General features: G+C 42.1%; 1 long non-coding RNA gene across 1 annotated transcript in view; it reads left to right on the top strand.

The window, feature by feature from the left end:
- The window catches only part of LOC138957883 (uncharacterized), a 64,208-nt gene extending 43,984 nt beyond the window's left edge, over positions 1 to 20,224 (top strand). The window contains exons 2-4 of the long non-coding RNA XR_011453213.1: positions 778 to 824; positions 12,598 to 12,684; positions 20,175 to 20,224. This is a non-coding gene — a long non-coding RNA (uncharacterized lncRNA). The remainder of the gene's footprint in view (positions 1 to 777; positions 825 to 12,597; positions 12,685 to 20,174) is intronic.
- The last annotated feature ends 3,960 nt before the right edge of the window (positions 20,225 to 24,184 follow it).

Raw genomic sequence — 24,184 nt, 5'->3', positions numbered from 1 at the left:
GAAAACTGGATCACACGGGTTCACGATGGCTCAGGGGTAAGATAAACCACGCAAAAATAAATTCTTTGAAAATTGTTCGCTCTTTACGGAGGGCACCTAGGATGTTCTCAATTGGTGAGTGTTTAAATGAAATGGTGTTTGTACTGTGTGTAAAAGCCTGACCGTATCTGTGATGGTTTACGGGAGGCTTACTCTGCCTTTAATAATTGCTCGATTGGAAGTTGTCAAAAAACTAAAGTTGTGTCAATAAAACCTTACTTTGCAACCAAGGGCAATAAATGTCATCTGGTAGAGCCAAAAGGAGATCATTCACAAATCGAACATGGTTTTCAGAAAGAGCACATAATACCTTTACATTAATATGTAATATGCCGTGACTTTTGTATTTTATGAATATTTACGACTTGTTTGAAATCAGAGGCAAAGTTCTCACTAATGTATAGACAGACTGTAAATACAGTCGTCCATACACAACTGTGCATCACATAATAACATATGAAACAATGGTACGTCAAGACACCAACTTTGTGTCTGTCATTTACATGAACAAGAGAAAATGGAAGGGAGACTTACGTGGAGTCAGTCTCTTTGAAATCAACAAAGATCTGTCATAATAATTACCGCCGCAATCTCATGTTCCTTTTTCTTTTCAGACACTTACGTACATAGTCAAATGTAAGTGTGAACTTTTTGTTTCTGTTACTGTTTTGCATATTTCTGTTTAGTGCTCCATCTTCATGCTTTTTGAGTAACACACCTTGAATTTGTTTTGTTCAGGTGTTACAAGCTTCAACAACACACGCTGACCGGGAAGGAAGTGTAAGGTAGGTGGACATTATTTATCGCATGGGTTTCAGACAGCAAGGAGACTTAGGCTTACGCTTCCACAAGTCGTTTGGTAATTTATTGTATTTCATTCCTTCACTTCTTCACAAAAAGTTCATTGGGATATAGTCTGATATAGTCTGCAATATAGTCTGTAATATAGTCTGATATAGTCTGCAATATAGTCTGCAATATAGTCTGCAATATAGTCTGATATAGTCTGCAATATAGTCTGATATAGTCTGCAATATAGTCTGTAATATAGTCTGATATAGTCTGCAATATAGTCTGATATAGTCTGCAATATAGTCTGCAATATAGTCTGCAATATAGTCTGATATAGTCTGCAATATAGTCTGATATAGTCTGCAATATAGTCTGTAATATAGTCTGTAATATGTGCTTGTTTTAGATCTAAAGAGAAACCCTATATCTATCTAGCTAGTCTGTCCTGGAATTGCCCTAACGTTTGCTAATTAATTCAAAACTGGTGAAGTTAATTCGTTGCTTCTATACGGCCTAGTCAGATGACATATGCCTGTAAGACATGGCCTGTTTAAGTGCGGTAAATATATAATACTAAACTTGCATGGCCTAACTGCTGTGTGATACCAGGTTTAAATGCAAGCTTACGCAATGTTTTCGATGTTTGAAAAAACACACACACAAGAACAACGAATGTGTCCTCATAAGCGGAACATTATTACTTCTGAGGTCCCTGTCAGGTTTTAATTTGAGCCGACATCATTTGCACGATATACACGTGTGTTAAGATATGGTTAAGTTATTACATTGGTGGCCTGTATCATGTATGTTGGATAAAGCACAGAAGGTCGATTTGAATCATCTTTGTTAATGCGTTCCGTACAGTCAAACAATTAACGGCGATCCGTACATAATCGGTCATTTATGAGGACACAATCTGACAAAAAATTAAACAAATTAGGAACGATTGTCCTTTGACGACAGTGCTGTTTACAAGAGTTCGATGCGTTGCGAAAGGTAAAGAAACAAAAGGGTAAAATAAGAACCACTTCGCTTCACTGATTAATTTGACACTTCTATTACAACCTGTGTACTTGCCTTCCAGCGTTAGAAAAGGCAAAGAACAATGGCTTACTGCCAGAACAAATTGAAGTATTCCCAAGTCATCCAAATTCCTGATTTTATTTTAATTCTAAACTATTTTAGGTAAATAGACAGTAGATAAGACCAAGCTAAGAAAAGGTAACTCTTGCGGAAAACCGGAATTCCCCATAAATAGGGAGGATAAATTTACGCTTTCATCTCCTGCAGTTATGCAAATTGAACGTATCTTTTTGCTCTGTTTTTGGCATTAGATACTGACCTGCAATGTGTTTTTTTGCAATATGCATGTCCCCTGTTTTTAGCAAACACTATTTTCGTGGTGCTGCAAAAAACAACTTAAATTACAAAACGGCCATAATTTCTCTTTACTTAAATGAGTTACAACTTTACAAAAATTGTTTTATAGTTAAGACTAAAGCAAATGATTGTATGAAGAATTCCAAAAGATCAGTTGGTTATACCTAAAAACATAAATAATTTTTGACTGAGATCATAAGCGGAAAACAGGACAACAGCAGCAGGGGGGAAAGTGTATCCACAACTTTTCCACTCATGCGACGATTGAGCCTTGAGCTTTAACACAACAACGTATCTACATACGGGGCATATCATTCACATTCGATTTATTTTTACACGTTTTAAAACGTATGCGTGATACCTTCTGACCTGTTGTGGGTAAGCCTTGATGAAGTCTCCTTGTTGTGTGAAAACCTGGCGCTTACACGCACACATTCGTGAATTGTAAAACATGGCAAATGCTGCTTTTTATGTTTATTTCTAGTTGCACCTCAGTAATTGTGTTGGTGGTGTTGATGGTTCTGTGTTGTGTCTTGTCGTTGTGTGAGCTTCAGATGTCTGTTTGTCATTGTGTGAGCTTCAGATGTCTGTTTGTCGTTGCCTTGGTTTGTCTTTGTTGCTCACCTCTTGAACAATGACAGTTTACTCAAACACAAGAAGAAAGTGCACATCTCTTTCAAGCAATGCCGTAGATGTTTTTTTCAACTATGACATCATGTAATCCTTATTCAAATACAGTCGTTCAAATAGAGTGACTGCAGCCTGCACACTAATTAATTCATTTGCCATACTACAAAGGCTGCTCAGCAATTCTGTTCTCAAATGTACAACTTGTCATCAAGTCTGCGGAACAAATACAAGCAGTAGCAGATGGCAATTTTATCTTAAATATACGCAGTCTGCGAGGTAAATTCAAAAATATTTGTATACCGTACTTTCTAAATCAAAAAGTGAAGAAGACAAAAGGAATTCTACTTGCTAAAATGTCCATGCACTAGCTGAGGGAGGGGGGAGTGGTGGTTGGGAGTATCATGAAGTTGGCCTGCACTAGCTGAGGGAGGGGGGGTGGTGGTAGGGAGTATCATGAAGTTGGCCTGCACTAGCTGAGGGAGGGTTTGGGAGTATCTTGGAGCTTGAGGAGGGGCGGGGAAGTGATGGTTGGGAGTACATGTATCATGAAGTTGGCCTACTTTAGCTGAGGGATGGGCAGGGAAATGGTGGTTGGGTGTATCATGAAATTGGCCTGCATTAGCTGCGGGGGGGGGGGGGGGGGGGAAGTGGTTGTTGGGTGTATCATGCAGTTGGCCTGTACTAGCTGAGGTAGGGGCGGGGAAGTGGTGGTTGGGAGTACGTGTATCTTGAAGTTGGCCTGCACTAGCTGAGGGAGGGGCGGGGAGTGGTGATTGGGAGTATCATGAAGTTGGCCTGTACTAGCTGAGGGAGGGGCGGGGAGTGGTGGTTGGGAGTATCATGAAGTTGGCCTGCACTAGCTGAGGGAGGGGGCGGGGAGTGGTGGTTGGGTGTATAATGAAGTAGGCCTGTACTAGCTGAGGGAGGGGGCGGGAAGTGGTGGTTGGGTGTATTATGAAGTAGGCCTGTACTAGCTGAGGGAGGGTCCGGGGAGTGGTGGTTGCATTGGGTGTATTATGAAGTTGGCCTGCACTAGCTGAGGGAGGGGGCGGGGAGTGGTGGTTGGGTGTATTATGAAGTAGGCCTGTACTAGCTGAGGGAGGTTGCGGGAAGTGGTGGTTGGGTGTATTATGAAGTAGGCCTGTACTAGCTGAGGGAGGGTCCGGGGAGTGGTGGTTGGAAGTATCATGAAGTTGGCCTGCACTAGCTGAGGGAGGGGTGTGGAAGTGGTGGTTAAGAGTATCATGAAGTTGGCCTGCACTAGCTGAGGGAGGGGCGGGAAGTGGTGGTTGGGTGTATTATGAAGTAGGCCTGTACTAGCTGAGGGAGGGTCCGGGGAGTGGTGGTTGCTTTGGGTGTATTATGAAGTTGGCCTGCACTAGCTGAGGGAGGGGCGGGAAGTGGTGGTTGGGAGTATCATGAAGTTTCCCTGCACTAGCTGAGGGAGGGGCGGAGAGTGGTGGTTGGGAGTATCATGAAGTTGGCCTGCACTAGCTGAGGGAGGGGCGGGAAGTGGTGGTTGGGAGTATTATGAAGTTGGCCTGCACTAGCTGAGGGAGGGGGAAGTGGTGGTTGGGAGTATCATGAAGTTGGCCTGCACTAGCTGAGGGAGGGGCGGGGAAGTGGTGGTTAAGAGTATCATGAAGTTGGCCTGCACTAGCTGAGGGAGGGGCGGGGAAGTGGTGGTTATAAGAGTATCATGAAGTTGGCCTGCACTGGCTGAGGGAGGGGCGGTAAGTGGTGGTTATAAGAGTATCATGAAGTTGGCCTGCACTGGCTGAGGGAGGGGCGGGGAAGTGGTGGTTAAGAGTATGATGAAGTTGGCCTGCACTAGCTGAGGGAGTGGTGTTGGGAGTATGATGAAGTTGGCCTGCACTAGCTGAGGGAGTGGTGGTTGGGAGTATCATGAAGTTGGCCTGCACTGGCTGAGGGAGGGGCGGGGGAGCAATGGTTTGGCGTACAGTGGAACCTGTCTATAAAGACCACAACGGGAAGGACCAAAAGTGTTGTACGCACTGATAAGTTATATGATCTAAAGACAGAATAACAGTAGTATGCAAAGAAGCTTCAATAAATTAAAAAAAATCATATTATTGCTTGGATGTCCACTTTCTTTTACCTTTGACCACAGTCGTTGCTGAAGAGACTATCTGTCTGTCTGTCTGTCTGTCTATTGCTATCTCTCTCTGTGTCTTTCTACCTCTCTCTCTCTGTCTCCACGTGTGTGTGTGTTTGTGTGTGTGTGTGTGTGTGTGTGTGTGTGTGTGTGTGTGTGTGTGTGTGTGTGTGTGTGTGTGTGTGTGTGTGTGTGTGTGTGTGTGTGTGTAGGTACATGCGCACTTGCACAAGTTCAAGCCAGTTGTCATGTCTGAAGCATGTGAGAGGAAAAAGACGGGCCAGTGGAAAATGCCTACGCTGGTAAACTATTGCTTCAAGTCGCACTTTTGCAACAGAAATGATTTCAGTCATAATACGCTTGGAAATAGTGTTATGTTGTCTTCCTTGACATTGTCAGTCACGTGACTTGTCATTCCTATACTCCTGCACAGTAGTGGCAGTTTCAGTGCCAGTTGCTATTTAATTTTCTCACATTGACCTTGTTGTTCTGAAATTTTCATTTTCAGTAAGAGAAATATAGTCTCAACACATTGTAGAGAATGTAATTTTGTCCGTGCTTTGATAATACAACCCTTTTTTTCCGAGAACTGTGCTAACATTTTAGCGTTCTAAGGTATTTTGGCTTATTGCGCTAAAGGAAATACGGCTTACTTGTATACACAATTTATACTATGAGCAAGGCAGTTGTATCAGGACTTAAAAATACAGTTTTATGTTTACATTTTGCCAGAGATGCTGATGTAATTTGCTTCTTATTGGTGACACCCCTACTGGAGGACGATATTTTGAATTAGATCATAAATGCAAACTGAAAGGTCCGGCATTAAATGTTGTGGTATTGCTGACAATATAACAGAAAACGCATCGGGAACTATCTTTTGAATCCTTGGTTTTGTACAAATACTGATTCTGAAGCTTAAAGTGGACGAGAAAAAAGGCACTTGTATGCACTCGCACACAGTAAAGTTGTCGAAATAGTGGAGCTTTCTTCCGTTTTGACCTTTTTATTTCAGTTGAGATTATGATCTTGCATACTGCAACACTTGCTGAACATACTCAATCCACTGGCAAACGACTCAATTTCCTTGTTTTGTCAGGGCGCAACGCACAGTATAGTCATCCGTGGTCATATTTCGTTTAAAAACTGGGTCACTTTGCTCTTGTTTTGTATCAGGCGCGCATGTTTTCACAAAATCGGATAAAAAAAAGTATGCTTCCCTACGGAGAACGATGTCTTAAGCCGTAATTGTAACCTCTTTTTTGTGTAATTGCTCCATTTGAAGTTGCTACAAATCACAAGTTTGTTTCAGTAAGCCTTATAATAATAATAATAATGCAAACTTTTATAGAGCTATTCTAGAAAAATGTCTACTCTTAGCGCTTTACAATACATACATCGACCAAGCATACTATACACGCACAGGCAAAGAAACCGACCAAACATAACCAACAAACTATACATGCACAGGCAAAGAAAGCGACCAAACATACAATACACGCACAGGCAAGATAACGACCAAACATAAACAAACATACTATGACCAAACATAACCAACATACTATACGCGCGCAGGCAAAGAGAACAATCAGCACATGTAATAATTACTGACAACTAATAATGCAGGCATACAATGACAGTCCAATACACAGCCTAAGCACAAGAACCACAGTAGGCTTCTATATAAAAACGTGTCAACGGTACTATTTACACACACACACACACAGTGCTGACACAAAGCGCAGAAAATATATATACACGTTATTTTAGGCGCTAGGTAGGGGGTGAGGTGGGGCGGGATGGGGTGGGTGGGGAGATGCTGGGGGGGGGGGGAAATCACTTGCGCTGAAAGAGGTGTGTTTTGAGATTTGTCTTGAATGTAGTGAGAGAATCTGTGTGTCTGAGAGGCAGTGGTAATCTATTCCAGGTCACAGGGGCTTGATAGGCGAAGGACCTCTCGCCACATGTTTTTGTTTGCACTGTGGGGAGTCGGAAGAGTCGAGTGTCGGCGGCGGAGCGAAGCTGACGAGAGGGGGTGTAGAGATTGAGGAGTTCTGACAAGTATTCTGGGGCAGAACCAGAAACGACGGCAAAAGAAAGAGAGGAGAGTTTGTATTCGATCCTTTTAGTGATTGGCAGCCAGTGTAGAGAGTGAAGAAGGGGTGTGGCGTGTTCATACTTGGAAGATTTGAAGACCAGGCGGGCAGCGTTATTTTGGATCCTTTGAAGTCTATCTAAAAGGTACTTAGGGAGACCGGCCAGAAGAGAATTGCAATAATCTATCTTTGAGAGGACTAAAGAACACACTAACGTTTTGGTTGCATCAGCGGTGAGGTAGTGACGGACTGAACTAATCTTGCGCAGCTCTAGATAGGCGGACTTGCAGATGTTAGAGATGTGTTTTTGGAAAGAGAGAGTTGGATCGAGAGTGACGCCAAGGCTGCGGACAGACGGAGAGAAAGAGATAGGTAGTTCGTTGACAGTGAGAGAGGCAGGAAGAGAAGGGTGATTGAGAAATTTCTTGGGACAGGCCAGCATAACTTCGGTTTTGTCACTATTTAACTGGAGTTTGTTTAAAGACATCCAATCACTGAGGTCCGCAATGCAATCCTGTGTCCGAGATACCAGATCGTCAACTCCAGCAAGGGGGGCAGACTGATGAAGCTGTGTATCATCAGCGAATGTGTTCTTGAAAAACCTTATGTTATATTAAGCCTTATGTTGCAACCAAAGGCAATAAGTGTCGTCTAGTAAAGCCAAAGGAATATAATTCACAAGTGGAACATGATCTTCAGATAGAGAACTTAATAAACTTTACATTGACGGAATGTGTATAAATTTAACATTGGTATTTCATTCTTGAAGCCATGTGACGTCAGAGTCCGACAAAAACTTATATTTAGGGGGCTAGTGGAGATAACAAAAGAGAGCATGTGTGTGTGCGTTCAATCGTAGAAAAAGAAAATAAATTCTAACAAAAATCAATCAATACATAAATGTTATGTGTATTTTTGACAAAAATATCGACAGGCATTGTTCACCTCGACCGCTGGTGCGGTCTTGGAGGAACTCTGTTTGTCTCGGTTTGTGTAAAATGTCATGTTTTCGTCAAAAATACAAATAACGTATGATAATATGCTGTGACGTTTGTGTGTAAGGAACATATATACAACTTCTTTGAAATCAGAGGCAAAATTCTCAATAATATTTAGACAGTCTGTATCGATTTTGAGGGTATCGTTATTTGCGCGGCGGTCACGTGACCTATGTGAAAGGAATCTTTGGTCCGAAAAGTGTGTTAAATGCCTTTAATGGCATAGAAAGTTCGAATGAAATGACACCAGCATGAATGTTTTAGTTGTGGTACATATCATGTCGCAATAATGTTGGCTCAGGTTATAACTACCCTTTGATAAACACACAAAGTAGACCGAAGACGGAAACTGTGTGTGTATGCACTCATAACTAAACGCTTTGGTCCAAACTGTTTGTTAAAAAGTAACTTCGGCATTTTTCAAGAACACATTGGGCATATTTTGATACGAATACACCCTTTACATAGAGAGCTGTATTGGGTGTCCTGGGAACAAATAGTTTCATTGATGCCATAGCATTTCAAAGACGGTGCGTTTGTTTCTGTGCACATAAGCTGTTTGTACCGCGAAAACCTAGCCGTCGCATGGCACACGTTTTGGCCCCTAATATGGACTGGCTCCTTTTATGGACCACCTCCTGTTCTGACAAACTAACCGTGCTAGAGCACTCAAAACAGTTTTATTTGCCATGCACCTTTTCCTTCTCTGGATAACTTGCACATGTCAAAACACACAAACCACAAAATCATTACGCCTTTTCCCTTTTAAACTAATCTGGCAGCGTTAACTCTAAGTTTGTTGCTTAAAACGGACTAGTTTCTGTCCATAGACACAACTGCTAACATACGAAGTTTGCTATGTGAGACAGCTAAGAAGTAGTTGGTAAATGTTAGCAGTCTTTCTAGCGCAAACAAAAGTAATAGCAATTTTAAGTGCAGTTCTTTAACGTAATGTCAGTCACACTTGAAATTAACGCTACTTAAAATTGCTTTTCATACGAAGTACACGGGCGCATAGGGTCAGTTATATATCAACTTAATTTACCTCGAGTGAGATCGACAGAACGTACAGTACACAAATACGAACAGAGAAACTCGCAAACCGAGGAGTCGACACATGCTCAAGAACTGGGTGGACGAGTGGTAACGCACTTGCGCTCGGAAGCGAGGGGTTGCGAGTTCGACCCTGGGTCAGGGCGTTAGCAATTTTCTCCCCCCTTTCCTAACCTAGGTGGTGGGTTCAAGTGCTAGTCTTTCGGATGAGACGAAAAACCGAGGTCCCTTCGTGTACACTACATTGGGGGTGTGCACGTTAAAGATCCCACGATGGACAAAAGGGTCTTTCCTGGCAAAATTGTATTGGCATTGATAAAAATGTCCACCAAAATACCCGTGTGACTTGGAATAATAGGCCGTGAAAAGTAGGATATGCGCCGAAATGGCTGCGATCTGCTGGCCGATGTGAATGCGTGATGTATTGTGTAAAAAAAATTCCATCTCACACGGCATAAATAAATCCCTGCGCCTTGAATATGTGCGCGATATAAATTGCATAAAAAAAAATTAAAAAAAATAAAAATAAAAAATCCCTGCGCTTAGAACTGTACCCACGGAATACGCGCGATATAAGCCTCATATTTATTGAGAACTCACATATAACGTTCGAACTCAAACATTCTATTTACAGTGGTAGTGTGCTCGCCCACAGACCCGGCGGTCACGAGTTCGATACGCTTAGTTGGCAAGAATATTTTGAAACATTTGTTTTTAATTTTTTAGTTTTTTTCTGAACTCGTATTTCTTGCATTGTATTCATTTAAATTAATTCTAAAAGTTTGAGTGATGTATTGAAGATCGAAGTTATCAAAGGGTTGTATTATTATCGAGTACCTCTGATAAACGATTTCCCAGAATGACTCATTCTATTTTAAGTAACGTCGGCTTTTGTGGAAGTCCCGATGGTTGATTGTATTATCGTGCGTCGACTGGATGTAATGGTGCATGGTTGCCTACTTCTTGTTTAATCCACTTTTGCTGATACAGAAATACACTGGCTTGAAGTGTGTGTGAGTGTGCAGTACAATGACATACACCAATAAATCTGGCCACCAGTCACGCACCACTTGACTATAATTATCAAAACACATGCATGTAGAGTGAATTTTAGGCAGAAACCCAGCAAAGGTAAGTTTAGATTCACAACACGCAGCTTTGCTGAGCCCAGTGTCGACCACCAGCGTCAGAGGTAAGTGCAACTTTCCGGCAGAATGATTGTGCTTCATCTTGAACATTAACTTGAAAGCACATAATCAAACAAGTAAACTGGATAACCTTAAGTTCCAAAACATTAAATGTTTGTTTCCAATGACCTGGCTAAACGAAAGAAGGTCGGTACGGTACGGTAGGTCGGTTATTTTTATCAAGGTTTGAGTAAATGTTTTAATACAGACTGTCAGGAACGATCCCCAACAAGAGGCGAAGCCTTCAAGGCTCACGTAAGAAATCGACAAACAGTAACACAAACTCAATCACTTCGTCACACATACACACACACACACACACACACAGTAAACGGCATAGGTGATACTGTGCAAGAAAGCGAGACACTAGATCTAGATCTGAATGGCCGATTTCGAAGAAAAAACTAGTCTCGGCCCGCTCGGCAAAATAACAATGACCGAGACTTTCAGTAATTCCTTCGCGTGACGTCTAACCCTCTTACGTCATAATGTGACGTCTTCAAATGTTGTGACGTCTTCAAATGTTAAAGTTTCTACCACAGACATACATACATACATACATACATACATACGCACGCACGCACGCACAGACAGACAAAAGTTAGCATCGCATAGGCTACACTTACGTGAGCCAAAAAGGTGTTCCCCATTATTTAGATTTATGTTTTGATGACGACATATCCAGTTTATCACAAAAGTTGGGAACGCACCAAGATGATCTCATTTTTCAATGAAATCGATTACAATTTTGCATATTTTTAAGTGTGACAAAAGTTGAAGGATCAGGAGGAAAAATATAGTTAATCAAAGAATCAGTAACGTTGAAATGTTAATGTTGCATGGTCTTATAAAATCGTTGCATCAACATTCGTATTCACACATCAATCAAAACACGGTGCTAACTTCTCGCGTATTGCCTAGGAAAAAAAACATTGACAACTAATATGTTGGAGTTTATAGGTAATGGTGTTTCAAAAAAACATGCGAACAATTGAAACAAGAACTTTGTTTACTTGATGATCCAGACTTCAATTAAAAATGTTCAAAATTAGTGTGTGCTGTTTGCTGACTAGTTCTTCACGACATACAACCATGGCATAACAACACATTCTATAGTAAGCATATTAAACGAATACGTAATTGACAGGCACATGTACAAAATTGAACAATGAGGAGAAAAGAAGTAATTCAGGACATTTTAGAATAACATCTACAACATAGCAACAAAACAATACACACTCTGAGAATAATTCTTCCGGCTGCCAGGTTAGTTGATTGTACAAAAACTTAGTGCATTTAATAATACTAGCAGCTTCAACAAGAACGCTACTCTGTTAAACACAGAGATTTCAGTATGAAACTTAACATGTTTGCAATTTACGTTGATGTTTGAAGTGAAGCACAATTACTCTGCACGATGTTTTTAGATGCTAATTAAAACAATGATCCCATTGCATATATATGTGTATAATAATTATTAAACCCTTTGAAGTTCCTGTGGATTGTTCTAGTCTAACATGTAATGTTTACATTTTACAGGGCTTCTTTTTGTACTGAATTGTGCCTTTGTTTGTTCATGTTGTTACCCGTTTTGCAATTCGATTACTCCTGGATTATTTCATTACAAAAGAAAAACGTTCCCCTTCTTTTGTACTGTCACATTCCAGTGAATGTTTCCATGGTGTATCGAATGTCTTGTTCTATTTGCAGCTATTTTGATATCATTCATGTCTCGTGATATCAAATTGTTTATCCAATGTCCAGCAATTGTATACATTAGATTGTTTTGTTCTGAATATTGTTGGTACTTTCATGTTTGCCTGCATCATTTTCAGCTTAACTTGAGAACCATTTTATATTTCGGAGTTAAAAGTCTCCAACTGTGACTCTTGTAATTTCGTATAATAACTAAGAATTCTTTATTTTATTTGTGTGTGTGTGTGTGTGTGTGTGTGTGTGTGTGTGTGTGTGTGTGTGTGTGTGTGTGTGTGTGTGTGTGTGTGTGTATGTGTGTGTGTGTGTGTGAAAGCGTGCGTGCATGCGTTTGTGTCGTTAACTTTGTGTGTTTGAAGATTTGTACGATCGTGCATATGTGTGTTTGTATTGTGTGTGTGTGTATGTGTGTGTGTGTGTGTGTGTGTGTGTGTGTGTGTGTGTGTGTGTGTGTGTGTGTGTGTGTGTGTGTGTGTGTGTGTGTGTGTGTACTCTTATTCGCCCTTGGGTAGGTGAGTGCGTGCAAGTTTTGACCATGACGTTGCATGACTAAACACAGAAATTGTGAAATTAATGTAAACTATTTATATCAGCCTCGCTCCCACAGTGAATCACAGGCAGGTCGAGTGTCTGGAGCTGATGTACTGACCAGGAGGACAATCGACACATGAAAACAATAGGTAAGACAAATAAGGCTCGAAGCCACTCAATTATATGTTGACCCTAATCAGGCCTGTATCGTAGGAATACGTTTTATGAGTAGAAATCTATAAAATGTTTAGTGTAGAATGCATTTTGAGAATGATACAAAGAGTGGGTGTCTAAGTCATTTGATATTTTGAGCTGCATAGTTAGTCCTGCAGTTTACTTTCGTAAAAGGATAAAGGTACAGTCTTGTTTGTTTGGATGGTTCAGCTCAGCTTATCAGACTTGTCCAGCGTGTGAACGGGATAAGACCATTCTTCAACGTGTACATTAGGTAACACTAACACCCACCTGGTCACCGTCTGTGCGGGGTTAGAACATTTTTTGATGAATTAATTGTGTAACTTATATCAGCGCTGACTCTGGAAATTGATACATTCAAGAATTCCAACCTCGCACAGATAACAGCCAGGCAGTTGGGTTCTGGTATCTATTCAAGTGGAGGGACGGTCTTAATCTATTAAAAAAAAACACTCTGCAGATCTGATAATTAGTGGGATTTGCTTTATGATCAATGATCGATGGTGCACTGACTGTACAGTGCTTTTTACGCACGGTTCGCCAGATCTCGAAACGATAACTCTACAGTGCAAGCCTTTCTACTTGCCGAGAGAGTTTACCTCCCTTGTCTTGGTCGGCGTGTATATTCACCCACAGGCACACGCAGCTACAGCCATTCAAGAACTCTCTAGGCAAGTGACTGCAATGGAGAACAGGTTTCCTGACTGTCGGGTGCTGGTGATGGGGGACTTTAACCATACGAAGCTGAACAAGGAACTTCCCAGGTACAAACAACACGTCAAGGTTGGCACGCGTAACAAGGCTACACTCGACCACTGCTACAGTACTATCAGTGGTGCGTACCGCGCCATCAGTCGCCCCCCTCTCGGTCGCTCCGACCACGTCATGGTCTACCTCCTCCCTGCCTACCGTCAGCGGCTGAAGACAGCCAAGTCCCACGTCAGAACAGTTAAACGCTGGAACTCAGATTCCATCGAGCAGCTGCAAGGCTGTTTTGACTGTACAGACTGGGCGGCGCTTACCCAGCCATGCGTCGACGTTCACGAGCAGGCCGACGTCTTGACGTCCTACATCGCATTCTGCGAAGACGTCTGTATCCCGACCAAGGAGGTGAAGTCCTGGGCCAACGACAAGCCGTGGTTCAACGGCGGCCTGAAGAAGCAGCTGAAGGCCAAGGACGACGCCCACAAGAGCGGTGACGAGGCGCAGTTCAAGCGGGCCAAGTACGACCTCCAGCGGGAGATGCGTAAGGCGAGGTGGGACTACAAGTGCAAACTGGAGGAGCAATTCCAGTCCGGCAACTCTCGTGCTGTGTGGCATGGGCTCCAGGCGGTCACGAACTACAAGAAGAAGAGCCCCCCAGTAGCCGACGACCCCACCCTCCCTGACAAACTTAACGAGTTTTACGCTCGTTTTGACCGCGACAACCACACCCCTGTGACGGCGTCATTCCCCGACCCCTCGTCCCCCCTGCCTCCCCCCTTCACTGTCAGTGAGCGGGATGTCCGGCTGCTTCTCCGCAAACAGAAAAGCAGGAAAGCGGCTGGCCCAGACGGCGTCTCAGGCCCTACCCTACGGCATTGTGGGGATCAGCTGACACCTGTTCTCACTGACCTCTTTAACTCCTCCCTCCAGCTCTGTACTGTTCCCCACTGCTTCAAGGCCTCAACCATCATCCCCGTCCCCAAGAAGCCCACAGCGTCGGCCATGAACGACTACAGACCGGTGGCCCTTACCTCCCTGGTGATGAAAGTGCTTGAGCGCCTGGTCCTCAAGCACCTCCAGTCCGTCATCAGCGGTAGGCTCGATCCCCTCCAGTTCGCCTACCAGGCCAACCGGTCTGTGGACGACGCTGTCGCCGTTGCCCTCCACTTCATCCTCCAGCACCTCGAGACCCCCAACTCCTATGCCCGCCTCCTCTTTGTGGACTACTCCTCGGCCTTTAACACCATTATCCCCCAAAAACTCTATGACAAGCTCCTCCTCTTTGACCTTGCCCCTTCCCTCTGCCTGTGGCTCCTTGACTTCCTCCTTCAGCGCCCCCAGACAGTCAAGGTCAACGGCCTCCTCTCCAAGACGCTGGTCCTGAGCACCGGAGCACCCCAGGGGTGCGTCCTCTCACCGCTGCTCTACTGCCTCTTCACCAACGACTGCGTCGCCTCTCATGACTCAGTTCAGCTGGTGAAGTTCGCTGACGACACCACAGCCGAAGGTCTCATCACCGGCGGTGATGAGACCGTGTACCGCCAGGAGGTCGACTGTCTGGTGTCGTGGTGCGACAACAACAATCTCCTGCTGAACGCCACCAAGACCAAGGAGATGGTGGTGGACTTTCGCAGGAAAAAAGGCCCTGTGGCTCCACTGATCATCAACGGCGATCCCATCGAGATGGTGGACTTTTTCAAGTTCTTAGGCACCACCATCTCCAACGACCTGTGCTGGGATGATAACGTTGACGCCATCGTCAAGCGAGCGCGGCAACGCCTCTACTTCTTGCGCCAGCTCAAGAAGTTCCGCCTCAGCCAGGTCATCCTGGTCCAGTTCTACAGGGCCGTGGTGGAGAGCATCTTGACATTCTCCATCACAGTGTGGTACGGCAACACCTCCCAGCTGCTCAAGAACAAGCTGGAGCGTGTGGTGCGCACTGCTAGCAGGATCGTCGGCTGTGAGCTGCCCTCCCTAGCATCCCTCTATGCCAAGCGCATGCTGTCCAGAGCCCAGAAAATTGTGGCTGACGAGTCCCACCCTGGCCATCCCCTCTTCGAGCGCCTGCCCTCAGGTCGTCGATTCCGATCCCTGGGGGCACGCACTCGACGTCTCCAGACCTCTTTCTTCCCCCAAGCTGTTTCCTCCCTTAACGCATCCCATCCCTCAGTTGGGCAGCTTCGCAGTCGGTGATCCTGCTGGCGGTGAGCTCACCACATCCTGTGACTCAGTGTTAGGTGGTGGTGGTGGTGGTGGTGGGGAGGGGGGGGGGTTGAGTGGGACTTTGATGTGTGATTTTTATTTTTTTCTATATTTTTAGCTGCATTATTTTAGTCATTCATGAGTGGGTGGGTGGAGGGGATGGGCTAGTTCTAACTATGCATTAGATTATAAAATTGTATTCTGTGTAGACCCTTCCACCAGCATCTTAGACCACTCTTTGTACTTTTTCTTTTAATAGATGATTGTCATTTGTTTTACCTCATGTCTGCCCTGCGTGTGATGGTGTGATCGTGACTGCTGTAGTGTGGGCGTGTGTGTGTTGGTGTGTATGTCAGTGAATGTGTGGGCGTGTGTGTGTGTGTGTCAGTGTGTGTGTGGGTGTGTGTGTGTGCGTGATTTTACCAACACTACGCTAAATTCCTTGTGCTTAAAATGTTTTTTTAATGTCACTTGGCTCAATAAATACTGTATTCTGTATTCTGTATTCTAACCACACTGTTTACACAAGAAGAACATTGCTTGTAATGGGCGTTTGATTTCAGTCCCTATCTCATATAGTGTATCTGAGCTCCGTCTTAGTATTCATTTGAATCTTCATATCGCTCCACTAAAAAAGGTACGATTAAGGTATATAATCATAAAATCAGACATCTATAATTATGTATATATTCATAGTTGCCTCACGTCGACTGCAGGGGTCGACAGTTTTCGTTGACAGCAGGGGTCGATAGTTTTTTTTTATTAGCACAAAACAAACATTTCATAAAGAACGTCCACCTCTTTGGGATTTTTTGGGTAAAATTACACGTTGAAAAGTAAGCCACAATAATTCAAAGATTTGTGTACTCACAGGAGTAATATATAATTTTTGGAGATGCTAATAAAGCATAAACGAAATGACAGGCATCTATTGATCACTCATTTAACTGTACATTAATCGCCGCTATCCCTTTTCTTGCATAAACTCTGTGGGATAATGATAAAATTGACGAAAAGGATTCTGTGATCATTAAAGTTAGAACACATAAGGCGCCATTTTGGGACGTTTTCTGACGATTTAATTTGACCTAAACAGGTTCAAGGGACATTTGCTGTACTTAAATGTTGAAACACTCACAATGATTTGCTCAAAACTGCTCCGAAAATATGCCAATTTATTTAAAAAAAATTGGAATCAGCGAGAAAATTTGCTTCACCCAGTTCTCCTGTGTCAGGAGTCCTGACTTCCGTTCGTCATCATATTTTATTTAGTCCTCATAAATACCCATTCGCCAAAACAGGTTAAGACCGTTGGATTGAGGAAGTCAAACCTACAGTCTAGCAAACGCATGCACATTCGGAGCCATATACAGGGCTAAAACGCTTGCCATAACATAAACAAACACACTTTCCGTTGGAGAATATCACGGCCTGAAAAGACTACCAAACACAGTATTTAGGCAAACACTAATTCCAAGACCTTCTAAGACTCTTTAGCTCTTGGCTTAATTTCAATTTCAAAGGGATTTTGTCTGTAAAATCAAGGATAGCTCATATCAGAAATAACAATTAGAATACCCAATATTGACGGACTGTGTGATGATATCTTCTGCTATGGTCTGTTGAGACAGTGATATCAAAATCGAGACCGGAGGTCGAGATTTTGATATCACTGTCGAAACAGACCAATAGCAGAAGATATCGTCACACAGTCAGTCAATGTTAGATATATTGCTAATTCTCTGGACATTTTGTATTTACTGTAGAGAAATTACAAAAGTATTTGTCTCAGTTTTGGCTGTTCCATATCCCTCCCTCTGATTATTATTTCTTTTTGTTCACTCTTTTCTTGTACTTTTCAGTATTTCAAAATGTCTTTTCTTTTAAAAAGTCTTTAGTCACTTGCTCAACTAAATTATGGGATAATTACATTTTCATATATATTTGTTTGTTTTTAAATGTAGGTGTTTTTGTTTTTGAAGTGGGGAAGCAATAAAGAGGTCGTCGATATCAAAACTGATATCGACGGAAATGTCGTCGATATCACTTTTGCACTGAGCTCAGTTTTGCTCAATTGACCAATGGAAATCCATGTAACATATGAAATAGCAATATTAGGGTTTAACGTGTTTATGTCCAACATAACGACTGAAACATGAGTATGGGGTATTTAACTTTTCCACAAAACCACTACTGATGACATTATGAAGATTCTATTGTGAACTTATAAACAAATAAACAATCAAATGACCACACCTCAAGAAGAGTGTTATTTCGAATACGCTGACAATTAGCCAATGTTAACAGACATGTCTCAACAATATTATCAACATTCGCCTGCCGGCTTGGTCCCGCATAATGTTTATATAATTTCAACACTGTGATATTATTGAGTGATGTCGATGCGTGCATGTGTTTGACCCCAAAGTGCAAGACTCTCTTGGACATCCCACATAGATTTAGACGTGACGTCATGCCTGATGACAGGGGTCGATAGAAATTGTTGTTAGTTACAAAGTTAACATGGGTACACGAACATTATTTTGTTTGGCTTACCTACTGCAGCTGCTTGGAAATTTAAATAATTATATTTACAAACTGCTGTCAAATGAGGAAGATAACATTTTCTGTTAACACATGCAGTCCAATTTCAGTGCCACTTTCACAACACACAGTACATCCTCAATGTTTACGTCATGTGTGACATCATCGAAATTATTGAACATTTGAATTCTGTATACATTAAAGAACGGGTAAGTGTCTTTATGATAAGTATGTTAGAACAGCTTAGATCAGTACAGACTTCTTGTTGATTTTGTACAAGTAAAACCTCCAAAAAGATGCTACTTAACGTTTATGACAAGCGCCCTGCTTCCACAAATTGGGAAGAAAAACTGTCAAAGAAAAGTGTTGCCTTTTATCTCATAATCGACGCGTCACTTTTACTTTTTCTTGATAAAGATGTAACAGAAGGCGATATGGTCACCGAGGAACAAAACAACATTGCTGGTCTGGCAACAAGCCACCAAACATCGTTTTCGTCATCATTTTGGTAGTGCAAAACGACGCACAATCATCGACAGGGAGCCTAACTTTGAGAATGCATTTCAGGGCCTCAGACATCCTTTTACATAACTAAAATACCTTAAGCAGTTTTCATGATATTATGCTGTGTTAAAGGGAAAAAAAACTAGTATTGTTGAATTAGGGAGGGTATAGTTATTTTACGAGACACCATTAAAACGATGTCTGGAAACGGCTGGCGCTGCTCAAAGCCAGGTTTTAACAAAACTTTAAAAAAAAAAGAAGTGTTTTACAACTTTTGTTTTATAGAACGTCTTCTGTGAAACCCGGATTTTTGTGAAAAAAGATACAAATAAAATGACGGTATGTGACACAAACATATGAGACTGAAGGCACGTTTGCATCACTATGATAGGAAACAAATAATTAAGTGGAAGTGCAATGCCTACACATACACACACGTACACACACTCACTCACACACACACACACACACACACACACACACACACACACACACACACACGCGCGCACGTATGCACGCAAGCACACACACACACACACACACACACACACACACATACACACACACACACACACACACACACATAAATGGCATACATTAATAAAATGCATTTGATAATATGCGTTGAAAAGGATTGTTAATGATAAAAGGCGATAGAGCAGGATGTGAGGCCTTGATGTTTGTGAGAAGCTATTATGAAGACCGAATTAGCAGACAAGCTACAAGAACGAAAACAAAACAAAATCACACCAGGAAAATCATAGTAGTCTGATTGCTGCTAAACAATTCTGAATGAAATACACAGAACAGCCAAGGACCACTACCAGGGGGGTATACATGAGTTTAACTTATCCAAAACATTATTGCGACAAATTTCACACCCAAATCAAAGCATTAATTCCCGTTTCATTTCATTTAAAAACTGTCTATGTCAGTTAAGGCCGTTCGCTTGACTATCTGGATCACCTTTCGGATTAAATATTTCTTTTACAGGGATCATGTGACCACCACTTAAATAAGGGTACCCTCAAAATCGACCGGACAAAAACGCAAGGGACCAATTACAAATCGAATAAAAAGCACAACAGGGAAAACTGTGCATCTTTTGCACACGAGAAAAAAAGTCAAATCAATAACATGTTGTTTAGCTAGCCTACGTATTGTTTGTGCTATACTATTCCTTCTGATGCAGGTATGCATCGCACGAGCGGTAAAAAACGTGTTTTTTTGCGACAATTTTGAGGGATTTTATGACAAAAAGCTCTGTATTTCAGCAATTACTTGGTGTATTGCTTTGAACCTTACTTATTTTGCCTACATACTGTAACTAATTTGAGAGAAATGTTGGATTATTACAAGTATTGTTATGCAATGATCCGGAAAACGTTTTTAAAATCTTCATAAGATTTCTGACTTTTGTTCAAATAATGTATGCAAAAGCAGAAAAAACCCACTTTAACAGTATTAATGCATGCACATTCTGTTTCAGGACACAAACAACCGGCAAAATGGCAACTTCACAGAAATCAGATGTTCGTCGGGTGAGCTTTTGTTTGCTTGTTTGTTTATTAAAATATTGATTTGACAATATTTTGAAGTAATCAATATTGTCACCTGTATAGTTCACTCCTTCTGGCTTTGGCCTTTCATGACCATTTTCATAATTGTACAACCACGCAGCGAAAAAGTCATCAACGTCTGATGAAAACGATCACATCACGGACAAACCACCTTGTGAAAGTCAGTCAGTCTGCGTTGTTTAGATTGGATGCAGTGGAGATGTGTGCGATGTCCCTAATTTCATGTTGCAGTTTGTCGCCCTTCATTATGCAATACTTATGACACCACTCTAAATTTTGCCATTCCTTTTCTCTTCAACACTTCCATTGAGAATACATGAATCAAAACACGTACAACTCCAAGGAGCGTTTTGCCGATAGCACACACACGCACACATGCACACAGACGCAAGTAATCCCCAGGTAAAAATATTTCTAGAGTATTGGGACTATTTCCGTTTTATTCCGTTTTATTCCGGTTGTTAAGGACCGCCCCTTTTCCGTTTCGTTCCGTTTTGTTCCGTTTCGTTCCGGGAAAGTTTCGCTCGCACCTCCTCCTAAGTTTCCCTTCAACCGTTCGGTGTACGTAATAGCAAAATAGGACACCCATTTGTGCCAATCTGCACAGTATAAAGACCGAAAGCGTTCCACCCCGTCGATTTAGATACACTTTTTAATTTAGAGTTGATAAAACGAATAGAAACAAAACGAATTTACATTTAAGTGCTGTGAGTGTTGTGAATGAATGACAAAAGAAACGGAATAAGAAAGTTAAAACAAATAAAAATAAAAAGCGGGCTGAAGCGGGATTAACAAATCAATCAATCACAGACACAGGAAACACCGACGTCCAACGTTTAAGAGTGTCATGGCTAGAGACATGCGTCAAAACAACAAGAGGCGAAGCCTTCAAGGCTCCCGTAAGAAATCTACAAACAGTAACACAAACTCAATCACTCCGTCACACACACATACACCCACACACACACCCCCACACACACACACACACACACACACACACACACACACACACACACACACACACACAGTTAAAACTAACTATCATATCTACTCCATGTATAATTTTCAAAAGAAGGCAAACAGATAAAATGACTGTGTATTTGTTGTTGGTGTAGTTGTCCCTGAAGGAGATCTTGTGCAATCCTCACACACACACACACACACACACACACACACATACACACACACACACACACACACACACACACACACGCTCATGCATCAGCATAATCATCATGGCAACATTTATCTACAATCATTAACCTACCCTAGAGCTTGCGTATCAAGATAATATATTCTTGGAATTTTCAAACGACTAAGAGTTAAATATTATGGGCGTCACGATGGTCACACTCAGACAGGTTCACATGAGTTTGTGTTTTCCTGGTCCTCGCACTCCGAAGTCTATGATATTGTCCATTGACACGTTGTCCTGCTGGCAACCAGCTCCGTGTGCTTGGGCATGGACGGTCACCAAGAACATCATTACCTCTCATATACTGGCTGTGTGAAAGCTATTAAGGTCAATAACAGAAAAACCATGTACTTCCTCACTGCAGCCCTGGGAAGCTTTTTAATCCTGTCCCACTCAATTATCGGGATGTTCCTGTGGTAGCACAACCTCTTGTTTAGAGTACACTATGCACTATGTCTTTGTATCAGAGAGTTGTAATGTTAATTTGTAAGGACGTCCTTTCCTGAAACAAATGAAAAGTTGGATTACAACGCATGCTGTGTTCTCTGCCCTGGGTTGTAGCTTGCCCGTCGTAAATCAGCAGTAGATATGAGGGTACTGTGTTCAATTGTAAATCTACCATCACCCTATCTGTCTTTTGCACTGCAGACACTAAGCAATAGGTACCTGCCATGTGGCCACTTTTTCCACTGCTGTCCTCAGTCTTATACTTTTCATCAAGACTTGTCACCATGCCGAGTGGATCTAAATTCGGAAGTCGCCATGTGGCCGAGGCATATCTGGCATACTCTCAGCGTCGATCTTGTTGTAACTTATCCTCCTTTCTGAAACAAAAGGCAAAATGCGATTAGTTGTGATGACTACAACCTACACACATATAAACAGTGTTTTGATACTGAATGGTCGGGTTATACAAGCCACTTTACCTATGCAGCATGGGAACCCTACAAAATGCGAAACATATCAACTGACTGCAGCAGCCTGGTTCTTAAAATAATTCTGACGGTCAACACAGTCAACACACTATTCACAGTCCATTTGTTTGGACGACTGTCGTGAAGCTATTGTTGACCCCGGCAGAGGTTCTGTGGCAGAGGGTTCAACAGAATCAGAATTTGACTTTTGCGTCAAGCATCAGCTCAGTCAGTGGATCAGCTTGATGATATTTTTGCTGCGATGGAGACAGACTTGGAAGTTGAAGAGAAAATAGGCGGTGTAGTGGATGAGCAGCTCGCAAAAATCACTAAAAGCAGATTCACTGTCAAATTACCAGACCAAAAGCTCAAGGACAAGATGGAAAGTATCCTTATTCCGGCAAACTGTGTGGAAATAAAGGCTCCTATCCTTAATGAGGAGGTGATAGGGAAAGCAAACTTCGACAGAGGTGCAAGACAAAATGACACGCGACTGCTCAATGTACAGAAGCTGATTTCAAAATCAACCGCAGCACTTGTTACGGCAGCAAGCAAACTTCACACCTTCACAAAAGAGGTGTGCACTGACAACAGAAATCGTAGTACCACGGACCTACATTCTAATGGATGGCTGTCTCAGTGCGCGCGCTCTCTCTCGCCTTGTCAGGCAGTGAGAGAAACGAGGTCAAACCAACTGCTGAGGACCGATCACATCCGGTTTCAATTCCACCAGCAATGTCGTCTGCAAAAACTTCAACGTCGACGACATTCTTCGGGTAAAATGAAAGCTATTACTATGTTTTCCGCGTATAACTTATGAACTGTTTATTTTTCAATATTGAAAATCTTCTTGCTTACGTTTTTTGTTCTCCCTGTCGCCGTAAATACTCGCTTTGTCGACTGTAAGTTGTGCAACAGTACACTTGCAGACTTTCCTACTCCTAGTCTACTAAGCTAGTAGTTTGCAAACTTTGGCTTGTTTGTGTTCTCATTAATAGCCTTTTTGTTTTCAATTCGTATAACAACTATGAATATTTCATAGACGGTTTTTTTCCCTCACAGGACGAGGATGAATTCGATCTGACAAAATGATGAAGAAAGGGGAAAAATGAAGATTTTTGCTGTGTTTGTTGGGCCAAATTTTTTTAAGTCCAAAAAAGGTGAGAAATATTCATAACAAATTCAGTTTTGGGTCTTTTTCAAATCTGTTTGATGCATCTTTTCTGTGACCATTGTGGCTATGCACTGACACACAAAAAAGTGGAGAAAGGGGAGAAATGAAGATTTTTTCTTGCTACACAACAGTCAGGGATTAGGGTTACATGTTTACATGTACATTGTCAAGAGGTCAAAACAAATTTTAAAAGCTGTTGGACACTGCACTAGTGTTGCTCTAATCAAGGCGAGTCTGGAACAATAGGTCCACCCCACCAAAAAGTGAACATGGAATTAGTTATGATTTTTTTTAGCCTTTTGGCTTGGGTACGGCCAAGTGAACAAGGTGGGAAAGGTTAGAAATAGTCATAACAAGTTCACTTTTGGGTCTTTTTCAAATCTGTTTGCTGCATCTTTTCTGTGACCATTGTGGCTATGCACTGACACTCAAAAAAGTGGAGAAAGGTGACAAATGAAGATTTTTCCGTCTTACAAGACAATGTGTGATTTGGCACATTTTGCCTCAGTCTTTATCAAGAGCCTGTCTAACCCACTTTGAAACTGTTGGAGACTGCAGTAGTGTTCCTTACATCAAGGCGAGTGCACAATGGTGCATTTCTACCCCCCCTCCCCCCTAATGTTCACTTTAATATCA

The sequence above is a fragment of the Littorina saxatilis genome, unplaced genomic scaffold (genome assembly GCF_037325665.1).
Source record: "Littorina saxatilis isolate snail1 unplaced genomic scaffold, US_GU_Lsax_2.0 scaffold_179, whole genome shotgun sequence".
Taxonomy (NCBI): Eukaryota; Metazoa; Mollusca; class Gastropoda; order Littorinimorpha; family Littorinidae; genus Littorina; species Littorina saxatilis.
This window is presented reverse-complemented; position numbering and strand designations above follow the sequence as displayed.